The following is an 18,906-nucleotide window of genomic DNA, read 5'->3' as shown; positions in this document are numbered from 1 at the left end:
CACTCGCCAACTTTCACATGTTCACAACCCCTCTTTACACTTTTATCTCTAATATGTGAGGCATTTGGTTTGTACAACTTTTGTCACTGTTATTTGTGCTACAATTGCAAAAGAAAAAATAATCGCAGATTTCGCGGGACTTGCATACCGTGAGCTACCAGAAGTAGGTCGAAGCTGTTTTAACCTGCCACCCCCCGCCACAATAATGGCGAGTAATATAAAAGCTATCCAGTCGTACTGATTTAAGCCAGATGCCTGCTCAGATTAGGAAAATGAAGACGTACATACACATTTTTGACGTGCTTGCTGTTTCCATTAAATCAGGGGTCTGATTGTTTTGTCAGATGCGGACCAAACCCCAGGATGCGGCTGGTACAAGTACCGATCTGCGTCGAGTACTGGAAGGTGACTGTGCGGTACATGTCCATGTTTGCAGCCCGGAGGTTAGGTAGCCTCAATTTAATTGGAACAGCTAGCACGTCAAAAAACAACAAGTTAACCATGTGTCAAAATGTGATGACTTGGGATTGAGATTAGCTGTGTTTGAGATGACTTTCGCCTCGTCTGGATCGTTGGCGAGATGAGACGGGGGCGGGGAAAGGCGCCTGAGATAAAGGCGAAATTTGAGCTACAGCGAGACTTACGAGAACAGGAAGTCAGGGTTGTCATTAATATTCATCTTAGTACGATATTTACTTTTATGTATTTTATATAAATTTTTAACATCTGTCCGTGGACAACATATGAAATATAGCTGCTGTGCTGATTTAATGTGCACTTTCCTAAAGAAATAAACAAAATAGAAATTAAAGTGAACTTTTAAAGGCAGCAAAAACACACATAACCACAGATGATTTGAAATTGTGTTCTTTTTTACATCAGCAATTCATTACTTTCCAGAAAGAACTACAAAATACACAGATTTCCTTCATTTAGTGCCAGCCATTTCTGACCACCTACAAGAACTGTCCCACAATGCATTGTTTTATAGTCATCAAGGCGGCTTGCAGCCAGTAGAGCGCCAGATTTCCAGCTGCACCCGCCTGGGTAGGCACCTTATACTCGCCACTTTCTGTCAATATTTTAATGATGATTGACATGTGACATCAGAGTAAAAACTACCCAGCATGCACCGCAACCCAGGCGATCTGCGCAGCGCTGCGTCCACCTGCATGATCTCATCACACCTATTGTGTTGCTACAAATGGCAGCATCTTGCGATCAGTTTCAAGCAGTATTTTTTGTCTGCTCCTGATTCACAATATGTAAAAGAAATCCTCAGAAATGACATTTTTAGCTTAATTTTCTTTACATGTGTCCTCCATCATCAGAAAAACTGCTACAGGATCATGTTAAAAACCCCGTTTTCATCAGAGTGGGTCTTTACGAGCCTCTGCAGTGAAACGCAAACTTGAGATCAAACTTGGCAAACATTTGCAGTGTGAATCTCACAGACCCCATGCGGAGCCACAATCGCTGCGCTCATAACTCATTATCAGCCTCCGAGCCTGAAATTTGATAACAATAATCTCATTTTAATTTGAGTTATGTGGGGGAAGGGGGCCGGTGTCTTCCAGATGGTGTTAAACAAGCTTGATTGGCACAGATTTGAAAAAGGGGAAGACACCCCCAACTCCTTTACTCTATTTTACTTTTAATTTCATCTTTTTAAGTCATTTCCACTTCAGATTTTTCTTGCCCGCCATCTCATTTCTGACCTGTCACCTCTTTTCCTGCTTCCTTCTTGGATTTTATTTTTGGCTTATCCGAAAAGGTTTTAAAGTGTGTTGTCCCAACAGAAGAGCAAACCTCCAATCTCTCCTGGGTTGTGTGTGTGTGTTGGGGAGGGGCTGCAATAGAGGGCTGCCCTCCGATTATACAGGGGGCATGGGGTTAGAATACAGCCCTGAGGGCCGGCAGCTGTCAATTAGCGATAACTGCGGAGAGAGGGACTGGCGCGCACGCGTGTGGGCGAAACAAACATGTAGACAACCCCACCCCACCCTGCTTTTCTTCCACTCCTGGTCCTGTGTTAATCTGGAGAGGGGGGGCATCACCTAGCAACGGTGTTGAAGAGCTCTACGGTGGGGATTCCTGGTGACAAACACAGAAATGGTGATGGAGCGGGATGAGTGTTGGCTTAAAAATCTGTGCAGCAAATCCTCGTGTGTTTTTGAAATGCAGAAAGTTATAGTTTTTAATAAAGTCCAAATGGTTTTTATTTATCCAATCCCATTACTGTGTGGTGTAAAATCTGAAAGGCATAAAAGTTGAAGGAATCTCTGTATGACGATGCTTGAAGAATGCCTTATTGCTGAAAGAAAGCCGCGTTTTTACCCTGTGATGAATTCGCTCCATCAGCCGGTCCCATTGCCTCCATCCTAAGGCGATTTCAGGGCTCCTGCAAACACATTCATATGAGGTGAATATGACTGTTTTACCCCTCCGCCTTCACAGCCCCTGTGTGTCACAATGTGGCAACACACAGCACCACGAACAGGTGATAAATTCTTGTCAGCTTTTTTATTAAAACTCCAACCGGGCCAAACGGAACGTCTCATATTGAGCCGTACATCTCAGAGAGACACAGTGGAAGCAAAAGGTGTTTGTGTTCTTTCTGAGTCATCATCTTTATCACTAAAATGTGGGTGGAAAAAAAGGTACAAAACGTATTTTAACACCCAAACACACATCTGCCCCCTGCTGGTCTACTGGGACTGTGGGGTCTGGTTGGAGTACTTTAAGGAAGTAGTTAAACTTTATATTTTCAAAATAATAGGAGTTTTAGTTGCAGTTAAAATGAACTAAATCATTTTCTTTTTGTTGCCTTTTTCAAATGTATTTCTCAGGTGGTTGTAAAAAATTCTTAAACTTTCTGACAACACATTTTTTTTCTTAGACAGCAGTCAACTTTACTATGATTCAAAACTGCATGAACGTCTGTTTAAATTAAAACAATACAATTGCATCAATTATGGCTGTAATTTCAGATTGCAATAATCTTTTAGCAAATATATATTTTAGTTTTTCCAAATCACATCAGGCATATGTGGATCCCTTTAAACTGAAGTTTGTAAATTTGTATTCCTGCAAGGTAATATTTTGACTAAAGCATAGGAATCGGCACGTCCAAAATCCGCGCTTTCTAAGAACCGTCATTTCTTGTCTAACCGTTCTATGTCAAACCGTTGGAAGCCTGTGGCTACCATTGACTCCTTATAGAGAACTGGATAGAGTGACTGGTAATCCTAATTTTTTCAGAATATTTTTCTCTTTATTGCAAGTTATTCAAGTTATAAAGTGACCAATTACATGCCTCTGTTATAAGCATGTGGGGCCCGCTGGCACCCACCTCGACTGTTGTGGGGTGTGGACTTTGAACAAGCTCACTCATGATTGGCGACAATTCTGAAGTTCCCATAGAAACATTGACATAGGGCAGGGGTGTCTAAATCCAGGTCTTGAGGGCCGTTGTCTTACACGTTTTCCAACCAACCTGCCATTGATGCTCCTTAGTGGCCAAACACACCTGATCCAGGTAATCAACTGCAGGAGGCCGGCCCTTGAGAACAGACTTTGGACACTCCTGACTTAGGGTGTCTTCATACTGGACACACAAAGTGAACCAGAGTTCGTTTTCCCCCCATAATGTGGAACAAAGTTTCAGCATTTCCAGTCACTTTTTTTCTTACTTTTTTTTTTTTTACTTTGACTTTGCTTGATCTTTCCTTTGCAGTAATGGTGGCCTGTATTCCCTGTTTTTGTTGCTTCTTGTTAGTATTCAGTTTCTAGTCTTCACAGCTGCTTGTTTTTGTCCACATCAGAGAAAAGTAATCCTTCATTTTTTTGTTGGCATCAAAACAAAGAAACTGACAATGCTATAAGAATAGGATACAAAAATACGACAAATGTTCATTTAAAAACCGCTTTTAACCCTCTAACTGCCCACTCAACCAAACAGTAGAGCACATTTACAAACATATTAAAAACATTGATTGTGTCTATTACTACCCTCTCCCCCTNNNNCACACCCCCTCCCACCCCCCTGGCAATAAGCAGCAGACATTTTAATTGATTTTGTCTTGGTTGGGTAGTTAAGGGGCTAAAATATAAATACACAAACTAATATACAAACGCAATCCCACAATACTTTTTAGATTTTACTTCACAATTTCTATGAATTTTGATTTTTGTTTTAAAATAAATGTAAGTTCTTGTGCGGTTCTTGCTTACACAGATTGAGTAAAAACAAAAAGATAAATATGAAGTAAAAAAAACAAAAACATGATAGAATGGGTAAATCTTTGAAATTCCAAGTTACTTTTGTTGAACAAAAATGTAAAACAAATGTATTTTTGTACAAACCTGCAGTATTCTGATTCCTGCAAAAATCTGCTCTCTGAGCACTTTACTTGCCTTCATTCTAGAAAAAATAATTCCCAGGAACTGAAAGTATTGATTTGAAAAGTTAAAAAAAATATTTGAAATGTTTCTATTTTCTTTTGGTCACTCCCTTCCAAGGTTTGCCACAGCCAATCCTTGCCCTCTCTCCACATATACCCAGACTTGGGACTTGCACATGGGACTGAAAAGTTCCTAATCCTCATGTGGTTGCAATTACCTCCAGGTGCTCCCTGGATCCAGTTGAGCATGTCCAGAGTGGCATGTCCATAACTTTTCTTTGAAAGTAAATGAAAGTCAGAAACCCTCATTAATTAACACACATTGGATTTTTGCCAAAACAGTGAAAAGAAAAAAAACATCCCTCCAAATAAGACATTTTTTTAATAATAAAAAGGACATTGACAAAATTAGTCTGTTATCTGCTTAGTTCAATATTCTGAAATTCAACTGGAAAATCAAACCTATTTCACAGCAGTAGCTCATTAGAGTATTACTCCTCTGTTGCTGTTTCAGATGGGGGTGTTTGTGGAAAAATTCTCCATACTCAGGTCAGCAATAGCAGAGGGAGGGGTGGGGGCATGTTAAGTAATTTGGAAATTCACTAACACTATTAAACATACTAGTTGAAGGAGTTTGTAAGATCATTTTTACACTTAATGAAGGGTAATGTCAGAGGAAAGTCCACAATGATGCGAAACTTGTTGAAGCAGCTTATTTTTTCAGTAACATAAACCAGTAGAAACTTACTGGAGTAGCAAAAACAGAAATTTAAAACTTGTGATATATGGTTTATATTTCGTAATCTTACACCACCATTGATTTTTTGGTATCAGTTGAAAACAGTCAAAACGTCATTTTACATGATCTTTTCATCCTTGCTTTTCCTTCCTGTCTGTTTCAAGCTGTTGTGGATGATGTCATAACAGGAGCTTTTGTGATTGGTTGACTTCTCAGTGATAGTTGTCTTTCAAATGACTTCATTTAGAGAGGTATCGCCCACGCCATCTGTGTACTACAAACACAAGTGGGGCACATCAGTCTGTGTGTGCGTGGGGGGCGGGGCGTCAACATACATTTGTCTGCATTAAGCTTCATTCCCACTTTAGTGAACATAGAAACTATAATTACACATAAACAATTAACCAACAGCAAATTATTGAATAAAATATAACTTTGTGCCCTTTTATGAGAAGTCCACAAAAAATAAACTGCATCCACTGCTACTCTGTATGAATACTTAAATGACTAACAAATAATTCAAAAGGTTCAGGTATAAAAAAAAAATAAAAAAAATAAAAAAATAAAAAATACAATAGAACATTTATTTTGATGTTATCAAGAAACTCAGAATTATAATTTGTTAAAGAATAATAATAATTATTATGGAAGCCATAATGGATCTTTTTTAAAGTTTGAAACAGATCTCCTCCTGAAAAAGACGTTTAATAATTATCTATGCTATGGTTCTGTGATGTCACTAACAAGCAAACTAAAAGAGTTCATTGGCAAAAGAAAGTGTTTTTAAATATTTTGCATAATGCAAATATATATTTGATGCTATGTGAAAGTATGGTATTTTCCACGCAATAAGGCATACTTAAAAGCCTTAATTTTTTTCAAAAAACTGACAGTGTGCCTTATATTCCACAGTGTCTTGCGCATTAATTAATTCTGGTTGTCCTTACTGATAACATTGTGATGTGGAGAGGTAAAGTGCTCAGTCAAAATGTTTGCTTGGGTGTTGGTGTGAAAATAACTCAGCTAACAGCAATGTCAGATTATTTTTTAACTTGTTACTAACAATCCCTGTGAGGTAGGATAGTCACAGCAACATTTGCTTCAGTGAGTTAGCATAGTCATATTAATGTTTGTTTTAGCGAGTTAGCATGGTCACGGTAACATTTGTTTCAATGAGTTAGCATCGTCACAGTAACATTTGTTTCATCGAGTTAGCATAGTCACAGAAATGTTTGTTTCAGCAAATTGGCAAATTCACAGTAATTTTTGTCTCAGTGAGTTGACATGGTCACGGTAACGTTTGTTTCAGCGAGTTGCTATAGTCACATCAACGTTTGTCACAGCGAGTTAGCATAGAATCAGTAACATTTGTTTCAGCAAGTTAGCATAGACAGTAATGTTTATTCAAGCGAGTTAGCTTAGTTACAGTAATGTTTGTTTCAGAAAATTGGCATTGTCATAGTAACATTTGTCTCAGCAAGTTAGCATAGTCACAGTAACGTTTGATTAAGCAGTATCAGTCTGTTTTATTTACGTGTTGTAAGCAAGCTAATTAGGCTAATGCTTCTAATGCCACTAACGTTAAGCATGCAAACAAGTTTTAGAGTTGGTAGATGGCAACTGCGAATGCATTTAAAGTTTGACAGACTGTCAGATTTTTCTCGCCTCGTTTATAGTTTGGTACACCTTATATTAAAAATAATTTGGGAATTAGGCCATTTATCATAATCCAGTGCACCCTATAGTGCGGAAAATATGTTAAATCACTTTTCTTTCTTTCTAACCAGCACTTTTTTTCAAATCTGACCTTCTGGGGGGTCAACTCCCCAACTGGACAACAGCAGAAATCATCACTTTGCTCATTATTTATTTATCTGGCATAGAAGCACTTTGGAGACAATTAATCAAGTCAGTGAAAGATTTATAAGCAGCTTGACTTGAGTGCTCAGACAGTAAATGGGGCAGGCTGTCAAATATAGGGAGTGATCCGTGCAAACCAATTACTCTGTCATGTCACGACGACCTAAATAACCCAAGCAGGGGTTGTTGAGAAAAAAATGAAGCTGAAAGTATGTCTGTGGTGGGTGTTATAGTTCACTGCTGGAGCAGCCGACTGAATGCTGTCACCACTCAGCAGTAAAAACAATCAACCGAGTCCTTTTTTGAAGACCGGTTTTGCTTGATGCGGACATGCACTCATGGACTCACGTGAGAGTTTTCACCTTACGAATTCAGGTGCATGAAGTCATGCATCCAGCCCCGTAACTGTGCTGACAGTACACGCTCCTTCACGTCTGAGCAAATGCACCACATGTAAAAGCTGGTGTCATCTCAGCACATTTCAGCCGGACAGTCTGAAAGGAGATAGCTGAGCTCCAATTCTCCCTCCCTCCTTTTTTTCTTGTCTTGGTCCCTATTTCTCCCTGTCTTTGTCCTTGATGACCAAGCTGTTGGGTGGTCTGTCTGACCGCTCTGACCCTTGTGCTCAGGCTGATGCAAAATTCGCTAATGGTTAGCGTCTTGTTCCTCTTGTGACAGGCCTTTGTATGCTCAGCTGATGTGACCCATTACTCCTGCAGCAGTAAAGTGGTCTGAGAGGAGCTGGGGTGACAGGAGTAGATCTACGTGAAATACTTATGGATGGCTTTAGCACTGCTTTAAGAGCAGCAGGCCACAAGTGCCTCAACTGAGGAGCAAGCAGAAACACGCACCAATGTTGCAATAAGACCACCATGATTTTTCTACACATTCTCACTCCCAACTCTTCATATATAGAGGTATGGTTCCCATCACTTTTAGACGTTTTAGGTGTCCTCAACTCGTCGTTTTTTTTCTCGTCTCCAACCTTCAGGAGGCGGTAACGGACGCAAAACCGGCACCGGGTTAGGGCAAGGGTACCGATACTGGGTTAGGGTAGCAGTTAGGGTATCGGTCTGTGTCCTGGTCCGCATCCCCCCTGTGGGATTAATAAAGTAATCTTGAATCCCAAGGGGATTTAATGGGAACAACCAGCACGTCAAAAAATGATGAGTTGAGGACACCAAAATGTCAAAGTGATGTGAAGGGAGCCCAAACCATAAGTTCAAATATGATGAGTTAGGAGTGAGACTGCATTGTTTTTTGTTTTTTTTCAACAATCAAACATTATTGCGAACAGCAATTTCGTTACACCAAGATTATATTTTTCAGCGTTGAACACTCAGTATTAATGAAATTACTACATCAGACTTTATAATGACATTTTTGACACAAATTAAGTAAAAAATGTAAACGGTAACCCTAAAACCAGTAGTCATGGCCTTCGAGTGTCTTTTTTAAAGTAAAAACTGTCAAAAGTCTTATAGTCTAGTGGAGTAATCAGTATGTGTATATATACACTCAAATCATTAAGCCTCAATACTGGGTTATACATTTTTCCAAGTAACTATTAAATTGATCCGTTTGATTGCATATTTATTTTTCTTCATGTTGCGCAGTTTGATCGTGCTATTGTCTCAAGTATCCATCTATCCATCCTCGTCCGCTCATCTAGGTTACAGTGGCAGAAAGATAAACATCCATGTGGCACAGGACCAGTGTATGGACAACTGAAAACCCTTTAAAAATCTACATTTTTATTCTTATGGTTAACTTTTCCCTTTTTTTGTGAAACAGACCTCTTACCTATGGCATTATTAGAGGGAAAAAAACGTGCAGAAACGTGTTGTAAAAAAACTGGACCATTTAACACGTTTTTTCTTCCAAATCAAAGATGTAAAATCATGAGATTTTGTACGTAATACCCTGAGACACAAAATCCAAGTATGAAAAAGACCTATAGTTCACTGTATTGTGTAAATACAGTTTTATTCCAAATTTGAATTAGCTTTTATAGCTACACAAACAAAAAACCTTGTAAGGAAACCAAAACAGCCAAGTAGGAAAGCATCCTAAAACACATTGATGTGGATTAGGGGTGATTGTAACTATACCCTAATTAACTTCCAATAAAAAATAAGATGTTAAACTTTATAGCATTTATTGCTCTTCCTGCCTGAAGCCTATAGAAAAATCTTTGCTCTGCTCTGTTCGAATGATCCTAACATGGAAAACTGTTTATTTTTCACCTAAAAGTACCAGAGTGTATGAAAGGGAGAGGAATTGATTCGCTGCCTCTAACTGTAACTCAGTCAGCCATTTAGTGTAAATATACCGCTGAAAAGAGACAAAGCTCTGGACAAACAAGTCTGTTTGGACTGCCAAATTAAAAAAAGAAACCCACAGCATGGTCCTGATAAATCCCACGAGGAAAACAAAAAAAAAAAACAAAAACTGTTTTCTATCTGTCTCTCTTAAGCTACATTCAGGAACATGTGTTCAAGCGGCCACTTCCAATGAAAAGTCTATGTAAAAGTCTGTTTTCAGCATCTGCGTTCAAACTCCAATTTTTTTTATGAAAACGTACAACTTTAATTTTAGTTAAAAAAGTCAATTTTTCCATTTAGGAAATGGTCCTTATGGTCTTCACCCAGTCATCCTTTCAGGGGGTCCACCATGTACAATTTTTTTTTCTTTTTTTTTTTGTAACTGCTTTTTTGCATGGAAAGAGTAAATCCCGTCCCAGGTAAAGAGTCTTCAGTAGTCCCTGGATACAGAGTTGCAAATTCGTTAATTAAATAAAATCTGATTTTTTTTAAGGTTATTTTGGAGTTTAGCTAAAATTTCAGCTAATTGCTAGCTGTTTTGGTTAATTTAGGCTATTTTCAGTTTTTTAGTCTATTTTGAAGTTTAGCATTTTTTTTCTAGCTATGTTAGCTGTTTTGGGTAACCTAAGTTTTATTGTATTTTTTCAGACCAATTTTTCATTTAGCTAATATTTTAGCTGGCTATCAGCTTCATCGTTTTCAGCTGTTAGCTTCAGCATTTTTAGCTATCAATCTTCAGCTATCAGCTCTAGCATCTTCAGCGGACAAATTTAGCTTACAGCATTCACACTAGCATTATTGCAGGTAAGGCTATATATTTAGTTTATAGTTATGTTAAAAAAAAGTTTATCCTGTTCGGCCCGCGACTTAAGGTGTGTTTTGAATTTTGGCCCCATGTGCGATTGAGTTTGACCCCCCCTGCTATAGACAGTAGCATCCATAATAAACACCTGCTCCAGATTATAATTTTATTCCTCGGTTATCTTTTTAATTTTCCGTCAGTTTCTGAGTCAGCTGATGCAGCTTCTCTTTTGCTCTTGTTGCACTATTTTGACACGCAGCTATGTCATTGGTCTACATCCCACATGTGCTTTGATGGTCTAACGTTCTCTTGAATTGCCCGGACCATTCTGAACAAACCAAGAAGGGACTGCTCAGGTCTGTTCTGCCCAGTGGAAACGAAGGATTAGTGGCAAGCTTCTTTCAACTGTGGGTAGCGGACTTGTGCTAGTAAACAGTTGAAAAAAAAATGAAGAAAAAGCCTCTCCAATGGGCTCATGAATCCACCTGGAAGTGCATTCTTGAGTGCACGTCACAGGCCTGGTGTGTTCTTAACTTAAAACTTTACCACCCTTTTACAAAGCAGCAGCTAACATCTCCTTCGTAAGGATCTCTGAGGTGGAAGCAGATTCGAAGAAAGAGTTCTGGACCGAGAGAAAGATGCTGGTTCAGGCTGAAACACTCCTGCCCCCCCAACGCTTCTCCTCTGCAAGTGTGTACCTGCTGAGGAGAAGCTAAGCGATGGTGCCTCTCATCTCTGTTTATACAGTAACCAAAAGAAAAGAAAGGAATCGAAGAGTGTCTTCAAAGACAGCCTGAGTCCTTGTAATCACTCCTGTTTTTGGCTTTGATCTTGGGGTGGGGGTGGGAGGGGAGAGAAAATAATTATACGTTCCTGGGTGCCCTTTCACGATGAATGAAAGACGGTGTTAGATTTGAATCGTATGGTAATGGGAGGTTGTCTGCGCAAAATGTGATGGGGAGGTGTTGAATGTTAGCTGTTTTACTTACGAGGAAGAAAAAAAATGAAAAAATCCACAGAGACGTTTAGTTTCACCAGCCTTGAAAGCCTCTGGCAACCGGGCTCCCTTTGCTTCCACAGGACCCACAGGACAGGTCAGAAACGATGTGACAGTTGACATTATCAAACCCTCCTGAAATGCAGAGATGGCCAGTCAGTGAGTCCACCTCTTTCAAAGTTTTAAGATCTGCATAGAAAAATGTCTTCTTTTAATTGCTAGACTCCTTTTATGAGTACATCCTTTTGATCCATTGGTCTTTGAACAGAGATTTTCAAACATTTTGTTTTCCTTTCATCTCATATCAGTCATAAAGCTGAAAGTAGTCTGGAACTGTGAAGGACATCTTTTCATTTGAGACAGCAGAAAGACTTGGCTACCTCCAGACAGTGCAAGGTATATAAATAAAAAAAAACACACTTATGTTTCTGAATATAACGTTTACACTGTAATTGGTTAAAGGTGTTGAAAGCATCTAGCCCTTCATTTAGCTTAGTCTTCTTTCACATTGCACTCTTGAAATAACCAAACTCCCGGAAAGGTTGAGCAGTCACAACACATGCATATCTGTTAATAAGATAAAACGACAAGCCATTTGTTCTTTTACTTAATCATTATTATTGTTTGTTTACTCAAATTGTCTGATCTAGAAACTGAGCAAACAGATGAGAGCAGATGGCCTCTTAAATCGGACAGATTTTAATGTTACAAAAGGGGTGTGTAGTTTCAGATACACGAGGAGTATACTTGTATAAACTGCTTCTGTATTTGAGGTAAAACTTTGTTTTGATGATATTTGCATTAAATACATTTTGGATGAGACAGAAGAGAAACGGAGAGTGAAATAGTAGAAATGGGGAAAGAAGGGTAGAAGAATGGAAAGAGAAGTTGGAAAAATATTAATGCAGATGCAGTTTATGGTATGGGTATCGATCCAATACTGATTGGTATCGCCAATGTTATGGAGTAAAGACAGAATGTAGGACTGTATCCCTGATTTGGGTTTGGGGTATAAATGAATTGTCCAAGGAAAACCATGATTGGTGTAAACAAAATGCAAATGCATCCTAAAATTTGAGCTTCTTTTCAGCTTACAGGACTATTAATTGAATGAACTAGAGGATAAGGTCAGACTCTCTTCTTTGCTCGACTTTTGTACATAAACAAGCAAGAAGTAAGCAAATATAATCAATATAGAAACCTGTGGCAGTTTCTCAATACCAGACACAAGATGACAGGCGCTCATCCTTCACTTCCCCGTTTTGACTGATGCTCTCACTTTCTGTCTATACCATGTATGACCGTATTCCACGCACACAGCATTGGATCCTGCTTTAATATATTGGGGTTGTCTAAACATGATGATGGTTGAACAAGCAATAAGTATCAATCTTTTCCTGGCAATGTGAGCTTGACATATAGGTAAGGAGAGAGTGGACTGGGTTAGGATGGAAATAGAAGGCTTTTATTCCACACATGTTCCAGCAAACACACTGAGATTTTCCACAATTCCTCAAAAACATAATGTTGGTATACAAGTAAAAAATATATACCTATGTAGTTTTAAGTTTGTGACTTAGAACTTGAATAAATAGTAACTGAATGAATAATACTGTACTTTTAACAAAGAAAGATATATACATGTTTCTATGTATAGTAAGAAGTTATAAACTGGCCAATCAGATACCTCAACAAAAGTATGTGGTTTTATGTTAAATATTCATAACATTTGACAGATTCTACCAAGATGTAGGACCTCCAACAAGCTCACTCCTGATTGGTGAAAGTGGTTGCCATAGACACGATGTCTCAGACTTACACGGACCAATTGTTGCTTTCTAATGTTCCAACCTGGCAACGTCCATGTTGCGGAAAAATGCCGACTGAATTGTCTTTCTTTGGTTGGAGTCGGAAGTGAGTCATTTTTCTATAGATGACATCACTTTCACCCAGTCCAGTTCTCATATACACTCCATATATGGCATGGAGGAGACTGGTCCACAGATAATCAGGATGCTGAACACAATGTCATTAACCCTTGTGCTATCCTAGGAATGTTTACATTAATCATATATATTCATGTTTTCTTAGACTTTTTAAAAGTTCAGCTTTTGTAAACTCATCTTGCAACACTTTTGTGTTGCAGTATTCATGTGGACTTGGTTAGGGTGGGCAAAAAAAGCCAAAAGAATATCCTTGTTCACTTGCTTTTGATCCCTTCTACCTTTCCCTTTTAAGAGCTGAGCGGCCTGGACAGCATTCCACAGTCAAATGTGTGATTCATACAATTCAGACAATACTTACGGTAGCAGGACTAAAAACGCTGGAGAATCTCCACCAGACTCCACAGAGTTTCTTGATGTGACCACGGAAATGTGAACGGCGGCTCATTTGACCGCAGTTGTAAAGGATTGTAAATCAATGAAAGAGCATTTTGATGTTAGCTTTCATTATTTTCCCAAAGACTCTGCTCTAAGAACCAATAGATTGAATGTATTGGTCACGGCAATGTCAATAAACATTTGATAATTTGCTAAGAGTCTTTGGTGAACTAGAAGGAGAAAGAATCAGGAGGAAGTTTGGAGGAAGTTCTATCCATGAAGATCTTCACTTCCTCATCCGAGCTGACATCCGATCAGAACAATACGGCTGGACATTACCAATATTACTTGCCTTTTTTGTGCAGCAGTGGTGAAGATTTACACTAGTGAGACACAGAGCTATCATAATCGGGGGCGGGCGGGGCTGCTCAGCTCCTAAAGCCACGCCCCCTCAGAGGAGATTTGAAAACAGAGGCTATAGATCAACATAAAAAATGGCTTTTTAAGACATTTAGGTCGTGGGATTTTGGTTTATCATAATTAAAACACTACTAGGATTTTTTTAATACAAACAATTGTCATATGGACTCTAATTTTCTTTTTATATGTCCTCTATCATCACAAAAAACATGTTCAAAACACCAAAGTTTGTATGTAAAAACTTTGAGCTGACACGAGTCGTTGCAGCTCTTACCTCATCTTGCACAAACAATTTACCACATTAATGTGGGGAAGGGAGACCAGCACCAGAGGGAGTGCTAAGCCCCACTTTTTTTTCCAGTCCCACCTGTGACGGAGGAGAGAGGAGATGGCAGGAAGCAGAGGCAGCGAGATGGAGGAGTGGCACAACAGAAGGGACGGGCGGTGTGCATTTGTGTGTGTGTGTGCAGGTGGGGGTGGGAATAGATGCAGATAAAAGAAGAGGCAGTGACAGTTTCAGACGAAAGGCGGCGGAGGAGGGGTGGAGAGACTGAGGCGGGCAGGGAACCCAGCAGGTGCTCGCAGCGTGTCTGCGGCAGGATCTGATCCTGAGCGGTGGAATGATGACACAGCGACTGCCAGGCAACCAATCTATTAGTCAACGGCGGAATCGGAAAGGGAAACTTAGAACTTTGCCTCACGAAAACGTCTTTAGAAGTTAGTTTGTTATGTAAGGTTTCAATTTTATTATTTTCTAATAAGGATTGATTTAATTCGATTGAACTAAATTCCGCGTTGACTAACTGATGGCAGTCCAGCCGGCTGTTCCCCCCCAGCTAAACCTAATCCTGTTTCTGTGTCAGCTGGTGTGTTTTTATTGTGTCTGACACCAGGTGGATTATGTCGGTTAATTCACAATGAATCAAACAAAAGCTAATGCTAATCCTTCGCCGGGCTCCAGTGTGATGTCTGACGCTCGGGATTAATTCACAAAATTCCCCAACCGACCTAATCCTCAACGAAGCAGGCAGGATGGTAGCCTAACTGACAGTTTCTGCCTCGTTATGGCTGGGTGATATGCTTCACCTAGCTCCTGCCTCGGAAAATCCATGCTGACGAGTGAGACAAAGGGAAGTCATTACAGCAAGAATAAACTGGGTGAAAAACTTTCCCAACAGCTTTTCTTTGGCAGCCATTAAGCCCATCTTGAAGCCTTTTGGAGTGCGCTCCGCTCCTCTTAAGATTTAGGTTTTGACACTTTGAAATCAATAAGGGGCCCATATTTTATTTTACCTGGTTTTTATTTATTTTTTTGCAGCAGTTTCTCGAAGACGAGTGAGAAGACTTCAATCAGGCCCGCAGAGTGCTTGACACGGGAGACGGCGGGATCGATCGGTAATGAGTGCTGGCCTACCTGTGGTTTCTACTCAAGTAAAGTCTGCTCTGTGCAACCTCACATTCAGCAAATCCACCGAAACTAAACTACATTCCCTGATAACCTCAACTCACTAAAGTATATCTTGTCAAATAAATAAATGAAAACACGTTCTGGTAAAAACATCCCAGAGGACGTGTAGCTCAGGCTGATTTCAGCAGGAAAAAAAATTGTCTTTACTTCTAGAAATAAGCTGACTTTTGTTTGGGCTGTTTATTTGCTTATTCATTTTTTATTTTGCTCACATGTGTCCATAGAACATCGTCCTTAAAGCCTTCTGCCTTGTTGCACAGGAAGCAGTTTTCCTGTTGAGGCTCTGCACTGCATGCTGGGATTGCTCTGTCCCATTCAACTGATCTTTCTTGATCCCTTTGAGTGTGTTTCAGTAAAAAAAAACATTCTATTATAGCGAAAAAAAGGAATAAAAACATTAACAATATGTTTTGGGGAATCTTTTGAGCTAAAAATCAAGCAAAAGAAAGTAATATGTATGCTGATTGTCACAATAGGTTAAATAAAGCCTCAATTCAGAGAGGAAATTCCCCTCTTACCGCTTGTTTTTGTCCAGAAGACAAAGCAAAAATTTGTTTTAAAGAAGCTGTTGCAGTGATATAAAACATATGGGCTATGTGATTGGATTTTTTTTTTAAAGACATGCATCTTAGACATATGTTGTGCACCCACACACCGCAGCCAATCAAAATCAAGTATTCACCCAGACCTTGGTATACGTTTATTTAAAGGGTAACTCAACGGGACAGTTGGTGGCGGACTCCACTCTTAGTCCAGATTTGAAAAATACAAAAAAAAAGGGTGGTGGTGGGGGGGTAAGTGGGGGAGGTGTGGTTTGGATCTGTGATTGACAGTGAGGTTAGTAATCACTTTTCAATATGTAGACTAATATAGATGCCAATTCTACCACAGAAATTCCCTGTCCAGACCAAAGAGGACCTGTGTCTGAGTGGCAAAATGATGTTAGCATCATAAGCTAATGAAGGGTAACGTATTAAGCTAAAAAATCCCGAATAAAACGTTTATTACAAATCTCATCACCAGGACAGAGTTTGTTGGATTCAATGGAAATAACACTCAACCTCCGTTCTCTAATTTCCAAGTCCACTGGAAAGATGTACAAGCCAGTAGAGTTTTGACAAACGAAGGCAAAACACCTACAAACCACCCTAAAGCTAACATGACAACGACTGACTGACTGAATCAAAGATGGGCGGGGCTTTATACTGGAGCTGCAGATAATGGTAACGTGAAACTTCTGAAATGACGTGGGAAATACACCAGTTGACCAATCATAAATTTCAACTGCTTTACATCATTTCAAACTGTAGGGGGCAGCACAGACGGTTTTAGACTATAATTTCAGGAATTAAAGTTTATCTTAAATTGTCAAAAATAAAAGCCCAATTTATAGAGGTGAACAACACAAAAAAAGTTGATTTAGTTGCTCTCTAAAGCGCATAAACACAAGGTTTCTTATGGCTGTATGCCAGCATCTTTATTTACATGAAGTAATACTGCAGCCTTAAAACTCTTTACAGTTCTTCTTATCTTACTGTTGATGTGTTCTGTACACACAAATTACACTTTTGTGATATTTGAGCTAAGACTTTATAAAATTTCAGACAATAAACATGAAGAAAAAATATATATATATATGTGTGTGTTATATATGAATATTTAATAAAAATAAAACTCATCTTCGTTATAAAAGGATGCCTCATTTTTTTTGGATAAACCACTCCGACTTTCCATTTTCCGGCAAAGAAATATAGCGTGCGTCTTGGCACGAATGCTGCTGGCCTGCCGACCCCTCCCTCTCCAGCGCAGCAGCCCCTCATCCAGAAAGTATTGGCCGATTCAAAAGATGCTTTTGTATCATCAAGCAGCCTAGTTAATTAGGCATCCTGTCAGCCTTCCTCTGTTGAATGCGCAGTCCCTCTGGGCCCCACAGCTGCTCCTGTTGTGGAGGTTAAGTGCTAAAACATGTTCCCCTTACTACATGACTCACAGAGGTGCAGCGCCAACAGTTTTTTTTTTCTTTTTCCCTGTCTTACTCTGCCTAATAGTTTTTTGGGAAGCTAAAGAAAGAGGTGAAGATCTGATCTCATTTTTTATGATGAGTTTGATTTTTGTATATCAATGTGAAAAGTAGTGATTGTTTGGAAGAATATAATGGAAATGAGTTAGATGAACATGTTTGTGTGTTTCTCCCCCTGACTTCAAGAACCTGAGAGCAGCTTGATCACCTCCAACTCCCCTAGTTTCCAGAAGTCCATTTTAAAGATCTATTCCAATAAAAAATGTGTTTTTAACATATTCTTGGGGAATTTTTCTCATGATGGAGGACATGTATAAAAAAAAAAAATTCTAAGAATTTTTGAGTATTTCTTTATTAAAATTGTTGTGAATCAGGGGCAAAAAAAATGCAATTTAAAAAAGAGCTTATTTGTGACGTAGGTAATTCAATTTAGCCACAAGCTCCATTCTGATGCGTAGAACCTGGCATCTGGCTCAGAACTGTACGGCTGGATAGCTTTAATATTGCTCGCCATTTTGGTTGGACCGGTAATGTTGACTTCAGACTGTGAGGGACTGAAAGCTAGTGCAAGAGCAGATGGGTGACGTGAAGTGGGGGCGGGGTTGCTCCACCCACAACTCAGAGGTGAATTTTTAAACAACTACTGCCGCTCTGCAGAAACTATGTCCTTGAAAAATTACATTTTTTTCTTTTGGCTAAAAACAGTTTATTTACATATTTAAAAAACCACTGGAGATGTTTGTACAAGATCACAAGATGATTGGAGTGGGACTTTGAGTCATTGATCATTATCTCAAACAAAGAATTTAATTAGTTTTCAAAAAATTAAAATAACATCCGACTATGCAATAAATTGTCTTTACATTTTACCTAAGGTTACCTTCTCTCCGCCCTTGACATGCGCATTCAAGTGACCACTTAACATCAGTGTAAATGTGTGTTTTGGGCTTCTGCGTTCAAAACTCCAGTGTTCACATGTAACTACACAAGTTTCTACGGTATTGAAAGTCAAACCCGGTCAAGCATTGACCAATCAAACTTTGATTTGGTAGTTATGTATGGATGGTGTCCACTAAAATTCACAGACGAGCAAATTGTTTGGAAATCACGAGAAGGAGAAATGAATAATTGCAGTTTAGACCTGGCTGGGTTTATAAGACACTAAGTCTTTCATGTGACAGTATGGAGCTTTGAAAAAAAAAAGCCTGGAGCAAGATTTGTACTGCTTCAAGATTGTGCACCAAGCCTCTTCTAACTGTAGATTTTAAACAGTAAACAGTAGAAAAAGCCCCCCTGTCCAGTGCAAACCTCAGGCTAAACCCATTCAAGAATCTACATTTGATGCTTTTAAAAATAGGTATTCCAGAATTAGCATTTGCTGCGTTCAAGAATCAGCGTTTGGCTCGTTCAAGAATCAGCGTTTGGCTCGTTCAAGAATATGCGTTCAAGTATGCGGATTCAAGAATCCGCATTTGACGCATTAAAGAATCTATGTTTGATGCTTTTAAAAATATTCATTCCAGAACTAGCATTTGGTGCATTAAGAATCAGT

General features: G+C 39.2%; 1 long non-coding RNA gene across 1 annotated transcript in view; it reads left to right on the top strand.

The window, feature by feature from the left end:
* LOC112148791 overlaps positions 1-18,906 on the top strand; it is a 50,069-nt gene that overhangs the window by 8,048 nt on the left and 23,115 nt on the right. Inside the window, exon 2 of the long non-coding RNA XR_002919695.2 lies at positions 15,185-15,261. This is a non-coding gene — a long non-coding RNA (uncharacterized LOC112148791). The remainder of the gene's footprint in view (positions 1-15,184; positions 15,262-18,906) is intronic.

The sequence above is a fragment of the Oryzias melastigma genome, linkage group LG22 (genome assembly GCF_002922805.2).
Source record: "Oryzias melastigma strain HK-1 linkage group LG22, ASM292280v2, whole genome shotgun sequence".
NCBI lineage: Eukaryota > Metazoa > Chordata > Actinopteri > Beloniformes > Adrianichthyidae > Oryzias > Oryzias melastigma.
The sequence above is the reverse complement of the archived record's forward strand: the minus strand, read 5'-3'. Positions and strand labels throughout refer to the sequence as shown.